This window comes from Phoxinus phoxinus, assembly GCF_949152265.1.
Source record: "Phoxinus phoxinus genome assembly, chromosome: 9".
In the NCBI taxonomy this organism is placed as follows: domain Eukaryota; kingdom Metazoa; phylum Chordata; class Actinopteri; order Cypriniformes; family Leuciscidae; genus Phoxinus; species Phoxinus phoxinus.
Window position 1 is genome coordinate 27,515,323 of NC_136884.1, and position 20,950 is coordinate 27,536,272.

A 20,950-nucleotide genomic window follows, 5' to 3' on the forward strand; every position below is an offset into this window, starting at 1 on the left:
GGCATTTTTCTTTAAGCGATGACAATGTCAGACTGTCGGTAGAAGACGGCTGAAGGTGTCGTCTGAGGCGCTCCAACCACACAGCTGTCAAGTGAATGGTCGGAGTTTTGGATGCTTCCAGGGCTTTTGTGGCTTCTTTGAATCGTGCCAAAAAATTCACAATGTCATGCAAAGTATCCTTGCTCATGCAGTTTAAACGATGTTCTTCGTCACGTTCCTCCAGAAGAGCACGGATGGCCTCGTACTGGCTGCTAATGGAGTCCAGCATCGTGTGAAGCGAGTTCCATCGCGTCTCCACGGATGCTTTCAGCGTTTTTTGCAGACGATTCTGGAGATGTGACTGCTTAAAGTAAGTCACAAGCGACTTAGCAAACTCAATGACACAAGATACCTCTTCGCCAAACAAATCGTTCCCAGCAGGTTTCCCAAGTGTGGTATAAAGTACAGTGTTCAGGATATGTGCTGCGCAACTCAATCTCGTGACTGTGCGGAGGGCCGCAACAATGTTTGCACCTCTGTCAGTTACGTACACTAGTTTGGGAAAGAACTCATCCAGTCCAAATTTGCGGAGTGCTTGGACGATGGCTGGCCTGAGGTTATCAGCTGTTTTACGTAAATTGCTGTCCCATTCAGCTGTGCAGAGCACCCGCTCCTGCAGTTCCCAATTGCTTTTAATGTAATGTATTGTCACACAGAGATATCCAATTTTTCGGAAATCATCCGTCCACAAATCCAGCGCCACAGCCCCGTTGCTCTCGGTCAATTGTTCCCTCAGCTCCCGAATTATGCCTTGTCTTTTATCCTCGGCATATTTAGTGATCCTACGGGAGACAGTAGTTGGATCGGGCAGAAGCTGGCGCGCGTCCACAAGGCCAGCTCGTGCCCCAGTGTCTATTAAGCCCTGTGCCAGTTCCAAAAATCCATCGCCGCACACAGTCTCAAATGATCTAATGTCTCGGCACACAAATTGCACAGCCAATTGTGTTATCGCCTCCTTGTCTTCCCCTCTTGGAGGTTTGTAGCCTTTGGCAAAGTACCTGTCAATTGTCGCACTGGAAACCCCTGCTGCTGTGCTCTTGCAAGTCTCGACGTGCTTCCTAAGAGAAGACGTGCCCAGCTTCCGGCTATCAAACGCCAAAACTTTATGGCATGTTTTGCAAGCCGCAAATCCGCTTATGATGTTATTTTCCTGATCACGTATTACACCACACTTTCTCCACACATCCGATTTTGCCCTTAAAGACTCGTTGTCAACAATTTTATATACTCCACTCGCCAACTTTACTTTTACATCATCCATAGCTACTCCTCTCTCCTGCAACGCTCCAACTAGGCTATGAGAACAGCATCAACGAAAGTCGCACTGTCGCAGTGGTGACGTGATCGTGATGGGTCCAAAGGTCATATTGTTGTTGCGTTCCGTTGCGTATGTGTGCAATGGTCATTTAGACACAAATATTGCACATATTTTTCATCCGCTACTTCCCGCCCGCAATGAGTTAATTATCCGCTCCGCATCCCCGCCCGTGAATTTTAGGAATGTCACACAATCCACCCGTTTTAGACACTTTTACGCGGGCACCCGACCCGTTGCAGGACTCTGGCTCATCTGTCTAATAAAACACATAATATATTTAAGCGTCTTTGGTGTTTCCATGGTTTCTATAAAATAAAACCTGAAATTGAGGGCAACGCGGGTATGATGTCATTGATAGGCGACGTTGATGTCCATGTCCTGGTTAAAACTGCTTATTCCTTTGGATTTTAACATTCTTAGAAACATTTAGGATAATGTAAGTATACAAATCAACAAAATATATAACATTGTTCTAGTGGTTTTTGGATATTTATATAACATTCTACTCTTTCTGAGTAAAATAATGCTAGTGCTTTTCTAGTGTAGGTGTCCACTTTTTTGACCTTGTGCAGATTTTTTGCAAGAAACACCTGCATATCCACATTATACGAGGTAAGCCTTGCATGTAAAAAATGCGCTCTGATGCACAACTTGTGGCAGATATACATGGGTATCTTCTTGCGAACATTGACAAGACCAGTAAGCTGCCTTCATTTAATCTCCATTTGATTGGGTCATCACTTGCATCTGTCTCTGGAATTTAATTTAACTGAGAATACAAATACATAAACTGTCAAATAAGTCATATCTATTCACACAATTAGCTACAGTGTTGTCGACGTTGTTCCTCTTTTCTCACTCATAATACCTGCCAAATGTCCACTTATCCCTGACTTTGAACACCTGGAATTAGGCTGCTGATTTGGGATCTTCACTGATGGGACTTTATGTATCGTATCACGTTCCTCAAACCTGCGGCTGAAACCGTGCTTCTACCTCTTGTACATTATATAAAGGTGTCTTTAAATCTCGGGTTTAAAAATGTAGAACAATTCAAAGTTGTCTGTAACTCTTTCAGATTGTATCTGTTTTGCAAATCAAATCTTATGCAATCCTTGATGCGAGAATTTAGTTGGCTGTCACTGGCAGACAGTGTCAAAATTGATTCCTTTCCAAAGCAAAGGCAGGACTAAGGATATTGTGGGATGCAGTGTTGGGCAAGCTACTTGGAAAATGTAGTGAGCTAAGCTAGCAGTTACTCTACATTAAATTCAGCTTCACTACTCTGAAGCTACCTCCCTGGGAAATGTAGCAAGCTAAGCTACAGCTATATGTCAAAAGCTTTTTTTTTTTTTTTTTTTTTTTCATTTTTAAACATCATGTCAGTCAAACAGATAGGCAGGCAAAATTTAACAGTTCAATTGTTTATTCACAAACCGTTCCAAACTAATTTAAAAAACAAAACAAAATGTGTGGTTTGGATCCATATGAAATTGGAAACAAAGAGTGGTATAACATATGAATATTAATTTATATAACTTAAGTCAACATTGAACATTGAAAATAAGGGAAATTTCCCAAGTTACTCATCCAAAATACGGGAAAATTTTAACACTCATCTTTCTGTTGCTATCCCTCTGCTGACAAAACAAAAATTTGTACTACAAAACTTTATTTTACAGGAAAATACTAAAACGGGAAGACAGCGGGAAAAGAGCTCAAATACATGTATATACTTTTGAAACACATAGTTAAAAGTAGCAGCTACATGTGTGAATGGTTGTTACTAAACTAACGTTAGCAGTTAGGTGAAGCACAGCTTACCTTTGTCCGGATTACTGTGTTCCCACTGTTTGCCGGCTGTATGATCTGCAGCTCCTGAACCCACCCATTGGTGAACTGTACATGCGACTCCAATGATTTGTAGCTTCGGAACTGTTCTGAGGTGTAGGCGCTCACAAAACAAACTAGGTAGCCGAAGATATCGGTTATGCAAACCGGCGGCAGCAAGTCGTTGTCTGTGCTCCACTCTTTGTTTCCAATTTCAAATGGATCCAAACCGTTAATAGTACCGATTTTGTCCACATACCCGTCCGTCCCTGGCTTCCTTATTTAGTGTATCACGGTAAATTCCGCATCCTTTTCGGGATTTTAACATCTTTTTTCTTTCTTCCAACTCTGCTTTTTCTACTCGTTCCACTTGCTGTAACGTTATGTTTACATTCGCGAGGCCATCAACATGGCCGCCACGCTAAGTATGACGTCACGACGCCCAAGCCCTATTGGGTCCTTACAAATCAGAATAAACAAAATATTGGAGATCATTGTAGTGACAGACAGGGAAATACTAGAACTCAGCCTGATCTGCCAGCGTTTTGATTTCGCCCTGCAGCTCAGGCTGGAAACCTGTACATTTTTCTATCCTGCTTCCGTTACAAATCTGCGGGGACCAATCACAAACTGGCTTATCCTCCTGGCGCGCTATTGGCGGGTTTTATACGATGACGATAGAGAAGCGACGGCAAGCAGCTTTTTGTTTAGATTCAACATGGCGGCCACCGAAGCGCAGCAACTCGTTGATGCCGCTGTCGCTGCTGTTTTAAACGATTTAAAAAGCACGTTTTCTTTGAAAACGGAACAGAAACTTGCTCTGGAACAATTCCTACAAAAGGAGGATGTGTTTTGACTTACTACTGACCGGCTTTGGCAAAAGCCTAATTTACCAGCCCCGCTGGTGGCCAAAAGAATGGAGCTCAGCTCAAACCTGTTGTTGCGGTCATGTCACCGTTGGTCGCGCTCATGGAGGACCAGGTCCGAGAGGCAACCAACCTGGGAATTTCTGCTGCGCAGCTGGGTTCTGATGCCGAGGAATTAATCAGAGGAGGCGAATACCAGATTTTGTTCGGCAGCCCGGAGTCTTGGCTAAGCCGAAAATGGCATGAGATGCTAGCCACCGAGGTCTACCGTGTCAACCTAATTGGCATCGTGGTCGATGAGGTTCATCTCACCTATAAATGGTAAGTGATGGAAAGTAAATTCACTAAAATGCAGTCATAATGATTCAATTGCAAACGAGATTGAGATGCGATCTGGCATGAGTCAAGTAAGCACTAGATGTTGAAACTATTATTGTTTACATATTGTACATACACAATAATGTACACTATTATTGTAAGCACTAGATGTTGAAACACTAATACGACAGTATTAATAATTGTAAATACTCTGCATTAACAATACAAATCTTTACTTTTATTATGAAGTCCTTATGAAGTACTTTTATTAGTCATCTGTGTTGAAATTACTTAAGCTTTGCCAAGAGGTTTTTCTTGAAGCCAGGGAATGCGGCAAATTCCCTGCCTGGCTGGTGCTTAAATAGTTTAACTTCCTTGATCATTTTTCACCAGGGCAAGTATGTCATTATCGTGCTGAACATGATGGGCTCCAGTTTGCCCTAGTACTGAGAACAGGCGCGCTCAACTCCCAAACCGTTTTTGGGTGCGAGTATTAAAAACGTTATCAAATAAAGATGAAAAACTGCACTCTCTAGTTATATCTCATATATTTATTTATACCATGTCCACACACAGACACGTTTCAGCCTAAGCCATCATCAGTGTGTGGTGGGAAACCCCACCAGTTTGCCCTGACACGTGAAGCTCTGCGTCAGTGTGCTCCATCATCTCTTTCAGTACTCCGATAGACTTGCTGATTCTGGCTGCTGACTGCTCAGTCAAGTTAGGTCCGAGGCCCTTCAGGAAGGATTTAAGAAAGCCGTTCAAATGTTCCAAGTGTAAGTCGAGTGGTATGTTTCTCCCCTTCCCCCCTCTACTGTTCCAGAATCTGTTCCACTTTACACTGTGAGCAACGCGAGGGGATAACGACAAGCGACTCTGTAAATGGCGCATGAGCCAATCACCATCACCTTCCTTAACTGCGTCAAGAATATCCATCACTATTTCAGGGACACGTACCTGAAGGAGAAGAGGAAGGAGATGGAGAAGAGGAGTGGATCAGCAGCAGGGTCTGTGAAGAGGTCATCCAAGATCCCCTGCCTCTCCTCCTGTCTCCCCAGTCCCTGGTCCATCAGCCCCTGCTGCTGAACCCACAGGTGAGTGAAGGCAATTGTACAAACAATATTTCAACATGTTACGAGCTCTAGTCCCCTTACTAATAATCATTGTATTTGTAAATGCAGACACAAATCCATTGCAATGTATGGAACCAATCATCTGCATACATACTTTATAGCTACTGTTCATTTGCATGTTTATCTATATATATGTCTGAAGTATATTTATTTATTAAAGGATAGCCTCTAACTTACAACTTTAATTACTTAATATATGTTAAAGCAAGTTAAAAACAGTATCACATTTGCATTTAAAATAAAAATGTTAAACCTTCACTGTGAACATGAAAATCAGGTATCATCTTTCTGCCATCTCATTGCAGTGCTGTGTTGTATTTATTTATTTATTTCACAGGCCAACAGAGGAGGAGAGCCCACTGGCGGCCCCAGGATGGTCCGTCGGAGGTGGAGCAGGCACTGATGGAGCTTCTGTCAAAATCTCCGGCACGACCTCCAGCCCCAATGCCACTGTCCACCGATGAGCACTTGCTCCTCGGCTTTCTGCAGAGCATGCCACCTCATATAAAACAAAATGTTAAATTCCAAATATATAAATTAGCACCACTGTGTTAAATTTGGATCAATTTGACCCCCCACAGTAGGTTTAAAAAAAAAAGAAAAAAAAAAAGGCAGCAGGCTCTGCAGGAAACGCAGAATGCCCTCCTTCCCTTTCTCCTACATGTTGTTCCCTGTGGTTTTTCCACCTCCCAAGCGAGGTCCTTTTTATTCCTGTCTCTTTGTAAATAGTTTGTACGTTCAGTTTTTTTTTATTTTTTTTTATTCTGTTCATATTGTTAAATATAAATTTTTATATTCATTTTATTTAAACCAATATGTTATTTTTAAATATGACTAAATGCCTTGTGTGGTTCTAATGCACAAAGCAAATCTTTTGATCACATAACTTGATTTCAATATATGAGACGTATTGATTGCGGGTGGCTCTTAAAAGAGCCGTTGTGGGGAAGTCATGAGGAGGACTTCAAATGCTACTCCGTCGGCTGTGTTGGTAATGCTCCCTCCGCCGAGAAGTGTTCCATGAAGACGTCCCTCACCCGGAGTGCCTCTCTGGAGGAGTTGTTTGCTGCAACCCGACCCAGACCTGGCAGTGGCTCCTCTCCAGCATGTCCCACGCCCCTCACAGCAGGTGCCGCTCTCCCTTCCGAATACCTCATGAAGTTGTGGAGAACACACGTCGCCTTCACACACTTCTCCGCAACTTCAGGGTTGACCTCGGTGAGGCGCCGGTACATCCTCCACTGTGTAGAGAGAGAGTCTTCAGCAGCAGGTAGAGAGTGGTCAGAAGGCAGATGAAGAGTGCCAGCCTGGAGAGCCTGTCCAAAGGCTGAGTTTGACAGAATCCCACCGTCACTGGTCCTGCCGTACCCCCCAACATCGATCACCCGGAAGTGATACTTCGCATCCACAACTGCAAGCAGAATGATGGAGAACGTTCCCTTGTAGTTTTGGAACTGAGATCCTGAGTTGGGGGGGCGCCTTCAGCACCACATGCTTCCCATCCACCGCTCCTGAAATCCCTCTGCGATGGACCACCAGTCATCGGTGGTGGGCACAGCCATGTAGCCCTCCACAAGGCAGTCCCAGATGGCAGTTACTACCTGGGCAACGATCTGGCACATTGTGGAGACACCAACCCTGTAGCTGAAACGCTATCGTCCTGAATGAGTCCCCAGTGGCAAGACACCTAGAAAACATTGTTATAAATATTAGGTCAAGGTCACTTTATTTATAAAGCACATTTAAAAACAGCCAATGCTGACCAAAGTGCTGTACAAAATTATCAAGTACAAAGACAACAACAAATAGAAACAGCAAACAAAAGCATTTAAACATGAGTGTCCCTAAACTGACTCAAAAGCCAAAGAATAAAAATATGTTTTAAAGTGTGTATGTCAGGTTAAATTTTTAATTGATTAACACAAAATAGTGAGGGGAAATACACGTTTGACAAGTTGATGTATTGTTTTGTATGTTTTTCGATACCTAAAGGCAGAATATAAGATGAAAAAGTTCGTTATTTTCAGTCCTCCCTTAAAACTGCCTCTCCCCCCAAACGAATCGTTTGACGTCATATGAGGGAGACGTCTCCCCAGCTCGCTGAGCTGTGTTGATAATTGCACGAGTGATAGAGCGAGAGAATTAGTGATTAGGACATTTATTTAGTTATTTAAGTCAGGTAGACAGTATACGCAGGCGTATTTTCACGATGGTGAATTAATGCGTTTGTGCTGGGTGCAAAAACACCGTTAAAACCGGTCACAGAGTCCACTGTGTTCCGTGCCTGGGTCAACTTTGTTCGGACAAAACGCACTGACTTCAGTGCTGCTTCGGTATCCAAGACTTCGGTCATTTGCAGCGCCCATTTCACTGAGAAGGACTACGCGGTTGGAGATCTCATGAGTTATAAAATGGGATTTAAAACCCGAGTGAGACTGGTTGCTGATGCGGTGCCTACGGTGTATGCTACTGTAGTAGAAGCAGTCGATCGCGCCCATACGAATACGAATACATACCGTTACGCCTATACTCACCTGACCAACTCTCCACTGGTTCTTCTTTACACCAGATATTTATGTTTCTTCGATATTAATTATTTACATTTCTGTTTGGCTCCTCATCTGTCTCCCGCCTGGGAGGCTCAAAATTGTATGGCTGTGGGCCATCGTAGGTTTGAGGGGGATTTTGCATCTCCTCAGACTCAAAACTCTCCATACTTGAATAGAACTTTGTTGGCACGTCTCCCTCATATGATGTCACAGCTCAGCTGCGTTTTAAAAATATGATCTTGACAGAAATGGCTATAAAGCTTATTGTAGGGCAGTTACAGTAATAATTTTAATGATAATTACATTTTCACTCAGACATCTAAACCTTATTTAATATATCAAAAAAAAAAAATTAACCTGACATACACACTTTAAGACGAGACTTAAATGTCTCTGTAGTGGGGGAAGACCTAATAAAAAAGGGCAGTTTGTTCCACAGACTAGGGGCCACAACTGAAAAGGCACGATCACCTTTAGTTTTCATCCGGGTCTGTGGAATGGCTAAAAGGAACTGGTTAGATGATCTAATACCCCTTTTCCACCAACAAGAACTAGGTGCTGGTTCAGAGCTAGAGCTAGAGCCGGTTCGGAGTTGGTTCTACTGACGGTTCTTCTAAGAACCGGTTTGCCTTTCCACAGGCTAGAGAGCCAAAACAGAGCCAGATCTTACGTCACTGTGTATACATCTCATGTTGCCCAGCAACGCTAGCGCGGCAGCGCCAAACAAAAACACACCAGGCTTGTTCGAAATGGTTCGGCTTCTCGCAGACCGATCACCGCGTGACATTAAAGCACTGCGAAATCGATCAAAAGCACAAGGAGTCGTATGCTCTCCAAATACTCCCGGAGCTCTGATCGGTCCACGCCGCTCCGATGCATCTCGAACAAGCCAAAATACATCGGAATCCAACGCGTTCGTGCAGCTCGCCGTAACTTACGTAGACGGATATTATAATCGAGCTGCTATTAGCTCGACTAGCTGCTATTTAAAAATGGCGGTCACAAGTTTCTATTCGTCTTGTTGGTCACGGTAACCCCGCCCCCAGCCCCTGACGCAAGCGGTTCTTACTTGGCTCCGTTCTAGACCCTGCAATAATTTGGTGCTACTTAAGAACCAGTTTTACTGGTTCGGAGCTGGTGCTTTGGCGGTGGAAAAACAAAGAACCGATTTGAAACTAGGCTCTGGCTCCGAACCAGCACCAGCTCTGCCTTGGTGGAAAAGGGGTATAAGGGGCCTGGACGTGCGGTAAGACTGAAGAAGATCTGAGATATACAATGGAGCCAGTCCATGTAAAGCTTTAAAAACCAGCAATAACACCTTAAAAATCAATTCTGTATTTGACTGGCAACCAGTGAAGAGAGGCCAATACCGGGGATATATGGTCCCTCTTCCTGGTACCAGTCAACATCCTAGCAGCCGCATTCTGAACAAGCTGCAAGCGTGATAATGATGAATGGCAGATGCCAGAGTAAAGAGAATTGCAATAGTCAATTCGAGATGATATAAGGGCATGAATAACAATCTCGAAGTCCTTGAGAGTAAGGAAGGATTTTATCTTTGCAATCGTCCTCAACTGAAAGAAACTACCTTTGACAACAGAATTGATTTGTTTGTCAAATTTTAAGGCTGAATCAAAGATTACACCCAAATTTCTGGCCTGAGGGTGCACATTTATGGACAAGGGACCCATTTTTTTTTAATATTACTACAAGTACACTTGTAGTTACATATTCAACTATACAATCAACAGGTATACTATTAAATGGTTTATGGTATATTAAAATGCCAATAGTCAAGCACTACATATTGCTTACAGATAGAGATATTTAATTTCTAGGTTAATGTCTAGGTTATAGCAGTAAACTCTTTCAGTAAATTCTCTTGGCAGACGTGATACTTTCATGTTTCTTTGTATAAACACAGTGATCTTTCTAGTGATACTATTTTCATTTCTAGGTTAATGTCTAGGTTATAGCAGTTAACTCCGTATCACTAGAAAGGTCACTGTGTTTATACAGAGAAACATGACAGTATCACGTCTGCCAAGAGAATATTTTCATTTCTAGGTTAATGTCTAGGTTATAGCAGTTAAGTCAGTATCACTAGAAAGAGCACCAACAGTGGTATCCATACCACAGTTTAAAAAAACATTGATAGCATAGCATATGTTACCATATTGAATATACTGTATTTAAAATATCATAGCAGCTATACATTTACTAACCGAATACAGATGGACAGGCGCTCTGCAGCTGGGATAGAGTGCCTGTAGTTGGTGTCCTGGAGGGTGATCCTCGCTCCGAGTACCGCTGAAAGCGGCCTTCATCCAGGCGCAGCTCCTGGAGCAAACTGGGTTCGCCTGCAAAGGGTCTGGTGGACCCAAACACGGCGACGATGATCCCTACGCCGCTGTTCCGCTCTCCAGAGCGTTGACGCTCTCGATAAAAGATCGATCAAAATCAGACATCTTGTAAAAAGTTTCAAAACTTTTGACTCGGACGCGTAAATTTCGCCTTAAACTTTTGGTTTTACTTGCGTCAATTTCGCTCTTGACGCACGAATTAACAAAGTGGTCAAGCGTATAACTAGACGCGGCAGGCGCAAATTTGTGTGTGTGAACGCACAGTAAGTAGAAGTGTCTGAAACATAACATAGTTCGGAAGTCCCGTGTAATACTTCACTCTGAATCATCATCACCACTCAGAAAGTTCTTATTCATCGGTACTCTTCAAGCTCCTCTTTCAGCTTTCCTTCAAAAGACAGTTGATAACATCTCATCTAGATGTGCAGAGTGCACATTCCTGTGCCGGGGATGGCGGCTGCTGGTGCGGCTGCTCTTTTTGCAGGGTCCAGCACTTTACTTGCCGCTGAAATCTCACTTCATCTGTTTTCTTAACATCACTGTGGCCTAACCGCAAAGATGGTTTCCAGTCAGGGTGGTTCTCCAACATCTCAAATGATGGTTTACCTAGAACAGAATAATTAGATTATGAAAACTCAATTTAATCAATGCTTTAAGCTGGAAAACCCATTACATTAAAAAAATAATTGTAGAACAAAGGCTAAGGACACAAGGGGACAATGCATCTTTGTCCTCAAAAGTGGGGAAAGTTTGTGTAGAGAACCACAGTGTGGGACAAACACATTACAGCGAGCACATTTCACAGAAAAGCTAGCATAATGTCATGAACAGAATCTCAACTAGTTTTGTTAAAAACAACAACATCAATGGTTGGTCAACTATTTTCGAAGAAGCAACAGTTTGATAGATACAGTGCTAAGCATAAGGCGAGACACGGCAGGCAAAAACATCGTTTTTTTTTCACTGGTCAATTTTGAGATTTTGGGCTATTTGTCTTCAATAACATGTTTTCTTTCAGACTTGTGCTGAAAAAAAGTCCAAAATACACATTTAGGTCTTTATTTTACTACACTTTGTCTATTTGCGTCAGTAGATTTCTCTGAAATTCAACAAAAGTTGCCGTTCTAAATCAACGCGCTGCTCCGCGATCTCTGTGTTCTTCCTTTAATCACGCACATGTCTGGAAAGCTCTCTCTCTTCTGTACAATGCTGTCGGATCCAAATATGGTCATTTCCTTTTAATCAGTAACCAATCGTGAAAGTAAAATGGGCATTTAACCCTAAAAGCGAAATCTCATTGGCTGATGTCAATTTCTGACAACCTGATTGGTTCAGATGCATCACGTGACGCGCTCTGACATTCAGATGTGTGTTTTTGACTGTTTTTCTGCTCAGTTGAAGGCCATAAATGCTGTGTTTATAAGTTTTGATGTGATTTAGGTCGTTTGTATTGTTGTTGCTAATGATTTGATAAGATATTGTGTCAGTAAATAGTTGTTTCCACTAAAAAAGTATGATTTTTTACATTACAAATCTTTAAATGCCTTTTTCTCAAAATGACTTTTCTCTCATACTCCAAGTCCAAAATCTCCTCTTCAGTAGCACCTATACACACCAAACTTTCCAGTCTTGTACCTAGTTATATTATGAAGACAATTACAGAGGGATTTGTAAATATATTATTCCTAGCCTGATTTATATAACATTTTATTCCAAAAAACATGGCGAAAATAATTTTTTTAAGGCTATTGACAGTATATTCTGATTTACAGGATAACAAAAGTAGATATCCATAAATCCCTCTGTAATTTTTTTCCCATCTAATATGTGAACACAATGAAAAAATAATTTTGAACCTGGCTTTATCCAATTCTGAGATTTCGTTTTTTTAAATATAGGCAAATTAGCGCATATTTAATTAGATAATGCCTAATTTGCATATTTAAACAATAAATTACAGAAAACTTCATTTTTTTTCTCATCTTAATGTAGGTAATCAACTGGGAAAGTTTCATGGTGATATCTGCTAGTTACAAATATTTCCCTATTCACCTGTAGTGTCTCGCCTTAAAAAAATAAAAAAATCTTTTGGCAATTGATTTTAATGCCTTAAAAAAAATGAGGAAAAATCTAACCTTTAAGGACACCAATTTTCTTTGTGAATGAATAATGTATCGTAAATAAATTAAATATTCTTCCTTAAAATACAGGGGGCATAAGTACACCCTATGTTAAATTCCCCTAGAGGCAGGCAGATTTTTATTTTTAAAGTCCAGTTATTTCATGGATTCAGGATACTATACATCTTGATAAAGTTCCTATGGAATTGAAATAGCCCCACATCATCACATAGCCTTCACCATACCTAGAGACTGGCATGGTTTTATTTCAGTTAGCCTAATAGCTGGTTTGATTTGCAATGAGATATCTTACGGAAACAGGGGTGGGTAGAGTAGCCAAAATCTGTACTCAAGTAAAAGTAACAATCGTAATAGTTACTTGAGTAGGAGTAAGAAAGTATTCGATGAAAAACCTACTCAAGTAGTTAGTTACTTTTGATCTAATTGATAAGAAGCTAAATCTGTTACGTACGCACACACAAACAGGTAGATCCAATTGCAGTAATATTTATTAGGGTAATCCGTACTCACAAAACCAGTCCAGGCAAGGGTCAAAAACCATATAAGCAGTCCAAAAACAAGAAACAAACACTAAAACAAACCAAGACATGAAACAAGGATTCCAGAACAAGTGATTAAACAGACAGGGTATAAATAGACAGAAACTAACAAGGTGAGTGGGAACAGCTGAGTGTGATGAGTCAATGAGTGACAGAACAGGATGATGGGAAATGTAGTTAAGAGTGAATGACACCGTGAGGGAAGAGGACCTCTAGTGGTTACCCGGGGAACACAAACCAGACACTGTGACAAAAACCCTGAATTTCAGACTACTTGGAGAGCTTTCACACACCTCTCCTTGAGGGTCTCATTGTTCTGCTTATGTAAAACTTAGGTTGAAGTGAAGCAGCCCATCTCAGTCGTGTGATGGGTACATTCACATCACATTTGCATGTGTCACATTGTGTCATTTGCAATAAAATATTAAACACATATAAGATGTTTTTCTAACAGTTAACTCTGTCTTTATTTTCACATTCACAACACAAACTTGTCAGCATCTGCCTTTAAACAAGCTAACAGAGAACAAAAGAGAAGGTGTGTGTGTAAAGGGGTGTGTAAATATTCTCTTGGCAGACGTGATCCTGTCATGTTTCTCTGTATAAACACAGTGATCTTTCTAGTGATACTATTTTAATTTCTAGGTTAATGTCTAGGTTATAGCAGTTAACTCAGTATCACTAGAAAGGTCACTGTGTTTATACAGAGAAACATGACAGTATCACGTCTGCTAAGAGAATATTTTAATTTCTAGGTTAATGTCTAGGTTATAGCAGTTATCCACTAGAAAGGTCACTGTGTTTATACAGAGAAACAAGACAGTATCACGTTTGCCAAGAGAATATTTTAATTTCTAGGTTATAGCAGTTAACTCCGTATCACTAGAAAGAGCACCAACAGTGGTATCCGTACCGCAGTTTAAAAAAACATTGATAGCATAGCATATGTTAGCATATTGAATATACTGTATTTAAAATATCATAGCAGCTATACATTTACTAACCGAAGACAGATGGACAGGCGCTCCGCAGCTGGGATAGAGCGCCTGTAGTTGGTGTCCTGGAGGGTGATCCTCGCTCCGATGCGGGACAGCACACACAAACAGGTAGATTTGTTTGTTATTATGAAAAAAATTATGCATTTTTGTGTATGAACTTGTTTATCTGTATTTGCGTTTCAGTATGCAAATGTTTATTTGGTCAGGTTCTTTCTTGAACAACCAATTTTACTGAATTTTTACTGCCAACAGTAATAGGCTTTCAAGAAATTGACAATGCAGTGTCGATCTTTTAGACTAAAAACTATGACTAAAATGACTAAAAATAACTTCTGGTCTGATTTCTATGAACACTGCACTGTCGGGACATCTGTAAAAGTGCCTTTCCTCAGGCATGACTTCAGCTCTGACAAATGGAAAGCTGTGGGGCGAATCCTTCTTAAAGGGTTTAAAGATTGCAAATACCTGCCCATTAAGCTTGCTCCACCATTTCTTGAGGAAATGATGTTTGGGGCTGTATACACAGACCTAAAGGCAGCGTTCCTTAATTTTGTGAGCTGCCAGGAACGAGATGTTCTCAATCAAGCGCTCAATGACTTTTCCTCTGTTGACATGGATGACCTTCTGGACATCATGAACACTTATGAATGTAGAAGGAGGGTCACGGGTTCCTCTCTACCAGGAATTGTTGACGAAATTGCACACAAGGAACTCATACAGAAACCAATGTTCATTATTGTTGGAGGGAGGTCACAAAAGGACAGATCTCTCTTCGTCAAGAAGAAATTCAACAGCTATACAAAGACCTGAAACCTACACCAAAAAAGGTGACTGGGCTGTTGAAGTTCCCAACACAGATGTCAGAAAATCAAGCAGAGGTTGCCAACCACCTAAAAAGATACATCAGGGAAAATGACGAAGACAAACTCAGCAAATTTCTGAGATTCTGTACTGGTTCCAATTTGGTGGTTGCTGAGGCTATTCATGTACAGTTCACCGTCCGATTGGACATACCTGTGGGATGGTCCTAGAACTCTCTGACTCGTATGACAATTTCCCACAGTTCTGTGCTGAATTTAATTGTGTTCTGGATAGTCACATCTGGGTCATGGAAATTGTATAGCTGGACATTTTATAAACTCAGAACATAATTACCATCAATCCACACTCACAACCTCAATGCCCATAAATGCAGATTTTTGAAGAAAAAGCATGCTCATACTTGAAAACTTATCAAATTGCAGAACACTCTGTTCACACTATTTGAGACTTTGCATGTGGTACCTGTGCAAATACACTGTATCTATTGTGTTTACATTTTATGTTTACATTGTAGCAGTGGTGGGCCGTCAGGGCCAGCAAGGCCTTCTCTGCTGGCCTAAACACTATGAGAATCACTGACTTGCACTTTAATATTTTTTTTTATGAATGAGTATTAAATTATTCCCAATAGTCCGTTCTCATAATTTCATAGCTTTTCTCTTGGTTGCGCTGCTTCCAGTAGTGTATATTTATTTTAGTGCTTTTATTCAATCATATTTCATCCATCATGTGTTGCCAGGGTCAAATATATCTGCCTCGAGGCCTTCAGAATCGATAGTGCGGGCGCCTGTAGCTTAAATGAATGGCAATGAAACTGTTGCTTTAACCAATCAGATAATCGGTCAGATTTAATCAGCCAATCAGATATCGAGTTGATTGCACCGGGGCCATCTAGCAGGCATACAATAACGTAAGCATTTTCACGCCCTTTGATTGGATGGTCAGAGCGTGTACTATTATTACTGGTAGTCAGAGCTAGCTAACCGCATCAGTAGCGAACTGTGTAAACTAAAATACCTGTAAATTTAATAGTTTTTCAACCCACAAATTAATGTTTATTTGCTTCCTCGACCACCTGCAGGTTCAAACCTACCGGAAAAAATCCCTTATTCAGCTTACGCAGAGTCACGGATCTCTATCGATCTGTCCCGGGTAAAAACAGAACTGACTGCATGTAGCAGCTAACGTTATGCCAGGACTGATTTTGAAGGCAAAAGTCCCGCTGATCTCAATGATATTATTGTTCAAAAATCTGTGTGAGAGCTTGTGTTGGCTGTAACGTTACACATCGTCATGTTTTGCGGTGTTTTCCCTGTTTAACGTTACTGCTTCTGTCGAGCGGACACTCTCAGCACTAAAGCGAATTAAAACTTATGACAGAAATACGACACGGGACAGACACTGGACTTTCAGCACATTAGCCTCGATGGCGATAGAAAAGGTTGTTGGGACTGCACAGACAACTTGTGCAACCAAGTAATTCAAGTCTTTTTGAGGAAAGAAATTAGGATAGATTTTGTGTAAAAAAGAATCAGTTTTGGAGAGAATAATTCATTTTTTATCCGTGCTGACTATGATTTTCTTCCTAATTTTTCTTGTAAATTTATGATCGAAACAACTTATTTTTTTCAAACATTAATACTATTGTAGCCATTGAAGGATAAGACAGGGAGGATCCGTTTCTGAATTTATAATCGGAACGCAAGAACCACTGTACACAAAAGCCGCGAACTCACCGCATTAACCCTATAACTGTCGGTGCAAAATAAAAACAGGAATTTCACAACAATTATAGAGAGTATGTGCGTGCGCTGCTACACTATTAAAAGTTATTAATTCAGGGTGGACATCACTGAAGGCCTAGGTGTGAAATGCACGGCCCGCCACTGCATTGTAGTCATGTAAAATTTTATGTTAACATTCCTAGTTTATGTTGATTCAAATTAATGTACACGTGTAGAATTCTGAAGAAAAATAGGTTCATACTCAAGTTAAGCAGTGTTATAGCATGTACTGCATAAAACTATTGTGCTGTTGAGACTTTGCACATGTAACTGTACATGTTGTTACATGTTGTTCACAAAATGTTTAATATTCATATTGAATGTTGTAGAATGTTTAAAACAAAAGATAGTCGTCTGATCCATAAAGATGAGGAGCCATATACATTATGGATGGACGCCCATGAGGTGCCGTAATGTTCCGTTGCGCTCGGATTCTGTGTGCGTTCCACATCTCCACAAATCTGTCAAGTTCATCTTTAAATGACAAAGGCACATAAAATCCTCCATTAAAATCTCATTTAAAAAAATGGCAGCTTTTAATATATACTACTTTGGCTCCTGCGATGGGTAGGGGTGCGTCCCATCCCTGTGCGTTGAGCCGACCAGATGAACCAGTTGTTTGCAGTGCTGACGGTCTTGTGCCAGCTGCTCTGCATCTTCCACAGCAACTCCATGTTGTTAGAGGTCGCCCGCAAGGACGTCAAGCCATCAGGTGCGGGGTTTACCTCGTGGTCGGCTCCAGCCTGCGGCCTTCAGATCAAACTGGAGAATAGCTCTCGCCTGATGGTCAGGAGGGAGGCGGAGGACATGGCCGAACCAGCGGGTGCGACGTTGCGCAGCTAGGCAGGATGCTCTAGGCTGGCACGTGCAGGCTCTAAGCACTTTATTGGAAATCCGCTGGGCCATCTGATGTTCTCGATGGTTCTGAGAGCCCTGCTATCAAAGCCATCTAATCTAGCAGCAAGTGTCTTATTTAAGGGCCAAGTCTCCGAGCCATAGAGCAGGATGGGGAGTACTGCTGAGTTGTAAATCCGGAGCTTCGTCTTGCGTGAGATGGTCTGGTGCCGCCAGAGTGGTTTCCAGAGAGACTGCAGGGCTGACGCAGCCAGGTTTATATATATATATATATATACTTTTTTTTCTATTAAAGTGCATGTCCTCTCTGTATTACATTATTACTATAGGCCTATTACAATCTTGCTAGTATTATAGCAAATAAACATGTGGATAGACAGACAGACAGACAGACAGACAGACAGACGATAGATAGATAGATAGATAACAGACAGACAAACAGACAGATAGATAGATAGATAGATAGATAGATAGATAGACAGACACATACAGACATATATAGATAGACACACAGACAGATAGAGATAGATAGACGGACAGACAGATAATAATAATAATAATAATACCTTTTATTTATGGGCGCCTTTCAAGGCACTCAAGGACACCTTACAATATAGAACAAAGCAATAAATATAAAACACACAAACAGATCGATGCAATCACATCATACACATCATACAGTCATTTCATTAAAAGCTATTCTAAAAAGATAGGTTTTTATCTGAACTTTAAAACAGGAAATTGAATCCATTTGGCGAATGTGCAAGGGTAGTGCATTCCACAGCTTAGGCGCCACACAACTAAAAGCTCTACCACCAAAGGAACTCATCCTGAAGTTTGGCACAGACAATAAGTCTGCCGAAGATGATCTCAAAGATCTAAGAGGTGTATACAAATGAAGAAGATCTGTAAGATATTGAGGAGCCAGATTATGAAGTGCTTTAAATGTAAGGAGTAATATTTTATAATGTACACGAAAATGAACAGGAAGCCAATGTAGATGGTAAAGAATTGGAGTTATGTGTTCAAAAGAACGTGTACGAGTTACAATTCTGGCTGCTGAATTCTGTATTAACTGTAGTCTGTGAAGTTGTTTTTTTGGAATCTCACATAGAAGGGAATTACAATAATCCAGCCTAGATGTAACCAATGCATGAATGAGAACTTCAGTACAGTGTTGAGAAATTGAAGAGCGAAGTCTTGTAATATTACGTAAATGAAAAGATGCAGTACGTGAAATATTATTGATGTGGGAACTAAAAGAAAGCAAACCATCAAAAATAACGCCAAGACTTTTCACCTGGCTAGGGAAGTTAACTGGGAAATTATCAATGAGCAAGGGGAAAGATTGAGCTTTAGATAAAACAGACCTAGATCCAACAAGAAGGGCTTCAGTTTTACCTGTATTTAACTTAAAAAAATGATTAGTCATCCATATATATTAACATCCTGCAAGCATTTAGTAAGGTTCAAAGGGGGATGAGAAGCATTTGGTCTTGTGGATATGTATACTTGTGTGTCGTCGGCGTAGAAATGAAAATAAATACCATAGGAACGAAAAATATAACCGAGGGGCAGGATATAAATAATAAATAAAAGCGGACCCAAAACAGACCCCTGCGGAACGCCGTGAGTAACCGATACAGGGTCTGATTGAGCAGTCTTAATCATCACAAACTGTTTTGTCACATAAATAAGACGAAAACCAAAGTAAAACATTATTAGCTACTCGAATGCAGGCCAGTCTTTCGAGTAATACTGAATGACTAATAGTGTCAAAAGCAGGACTAATATCTAAGAGAATAAGAATAGACAGGAAACCAGAATCAGCAGCCAAGAGAAGATCATTTGTAACCTTGACCAAAGCTGTGTCTGTACTATGATTGGATCTAAAACCCGATTGAAAATGCTCATAAATGTCGTTATCTTGCAGATGTTGTGATGATTGGGAAGGATGACCCAAAAGCGAAATGCAGCAGAACAGTCTTTTATTAACAGAAAGGACTGTCCGGAGGTAAGCAAACAGAAGTTCAATAAAGTTCAGTACAACAAAAGATCCTCCGCAAATGCAGGTAGACGGTAAACAATATATATCTTCCGTCCAGACAGCAGAACGTCTCAGGTGGAGGAGGATACTGTTCGAGCGCCAGCCAGCTCAGGTACTCACAGGAGATGGTGTAGCAGTAGATGAGAGCAGGTGCTAGACAGCTATCTGCAAAAGCACATCTTTAGCAAACAGGTACTTGGTGAAAGCGCAAACACATACTGCGCGCACAGGACAAAACAAGACTGGAACGAGAGGTAAGCACGAATAGATATGATACAGGTATCTCATGAAATAATCTGGCAGAGAGACTGAGGAAAAGCAAGGCTAAAAAGGAGCAGACATAATTAAGGAAAGAGAGAACAGGTGTGGAAAGGAGGGTACGGTAATGGGTGGCGAGTGAATACAGCTGGAACTGATGAGAGAGAGATGTGTGCGTAAATGTGGCAATCAGCGTGAATGTCCGTGTGTATGAGTGTGTGACCAGAAGGGGGAGACAGAGGAAAGAGAAAGAGAGACGGGATCATGACAGATGTGATTCTAGTTGAGTTGCTACTGTTCTTTCAAGGATTTTTGATATAAAAGGCAGGTTAGAAATGGGCCTATAATTATTTAGATCATTAGGATCAGCACCAGGTTTTTTGAGAATTGGAGAGATAGAAGCCATTTTTAATGATGAAGGAACAGTAGCAGAAGATAATGAAGAACTTACTATAGCTGTAATAATAGGAGAGATCGAATAAGTACAAGACTTAACCAAAACAGTAGGTAAAGGATCGAGTGAGCAAGTAGAAGACTTAGGGCCCTATTTTAACGATCTGAAATGCAAGTGTCAAAGCGCAAAGCGCAAGTAACTTTGAGGGCGGATCCCGGCGCTGTTGCTATTTTCCCGGCGCGATAAATGACTGCGAGCGCAAGTTCATTCCCTAATTTACCGACGTGCGTCTGTGGAGGGAAAAGTCCGCTGTGCGCGGGTGCAAAAAAGGAATGATACATGCGTCGGTGTTCAAAGTCAATTGCGCTGGGTGCAAGATAGGGCCCTTAGACTTTGAGATCAACTTAGTGATGGAATCAACTGAAGGCAGCTCAAAGTTAGAGAAAGTTTTAGCAGGGGCAAAAATATGATTATGTCCAATTTGATAATCACTAGACATTAAGTCAGAATTAAGTAGTTCTTGATGAATATTGTCAATCTTAGATCTAAAAAAATTGGAAACAGATACACATTGATTGGGAGAAAGTGAAACAGTATGGTGAGGTTTCAACAGTTTGTTAAAAGTACTGAATAAAGTCCTTGTATTACTTTGTCCATTGGCAATGATATTTGCATAAAAAGATGATTTTGCGC

At 41.1% G+C, this 20,950-nt stretch overlaps 1 protein-coding gene across 1 annotated transcript in view; it reads right to left on the bottom strand.

Annotated features, from left to right (window-relative positions):
• LOC307003754 (uncharacterized protein) overlaps positions 1–20,950 on the bottom strand; it is a 239,208-nt gene that overhangs the window by 47,867 nt on the left and 170,391 nt on the right. The gene's annotated exons all lie outside the window — the stretch shown is intronic.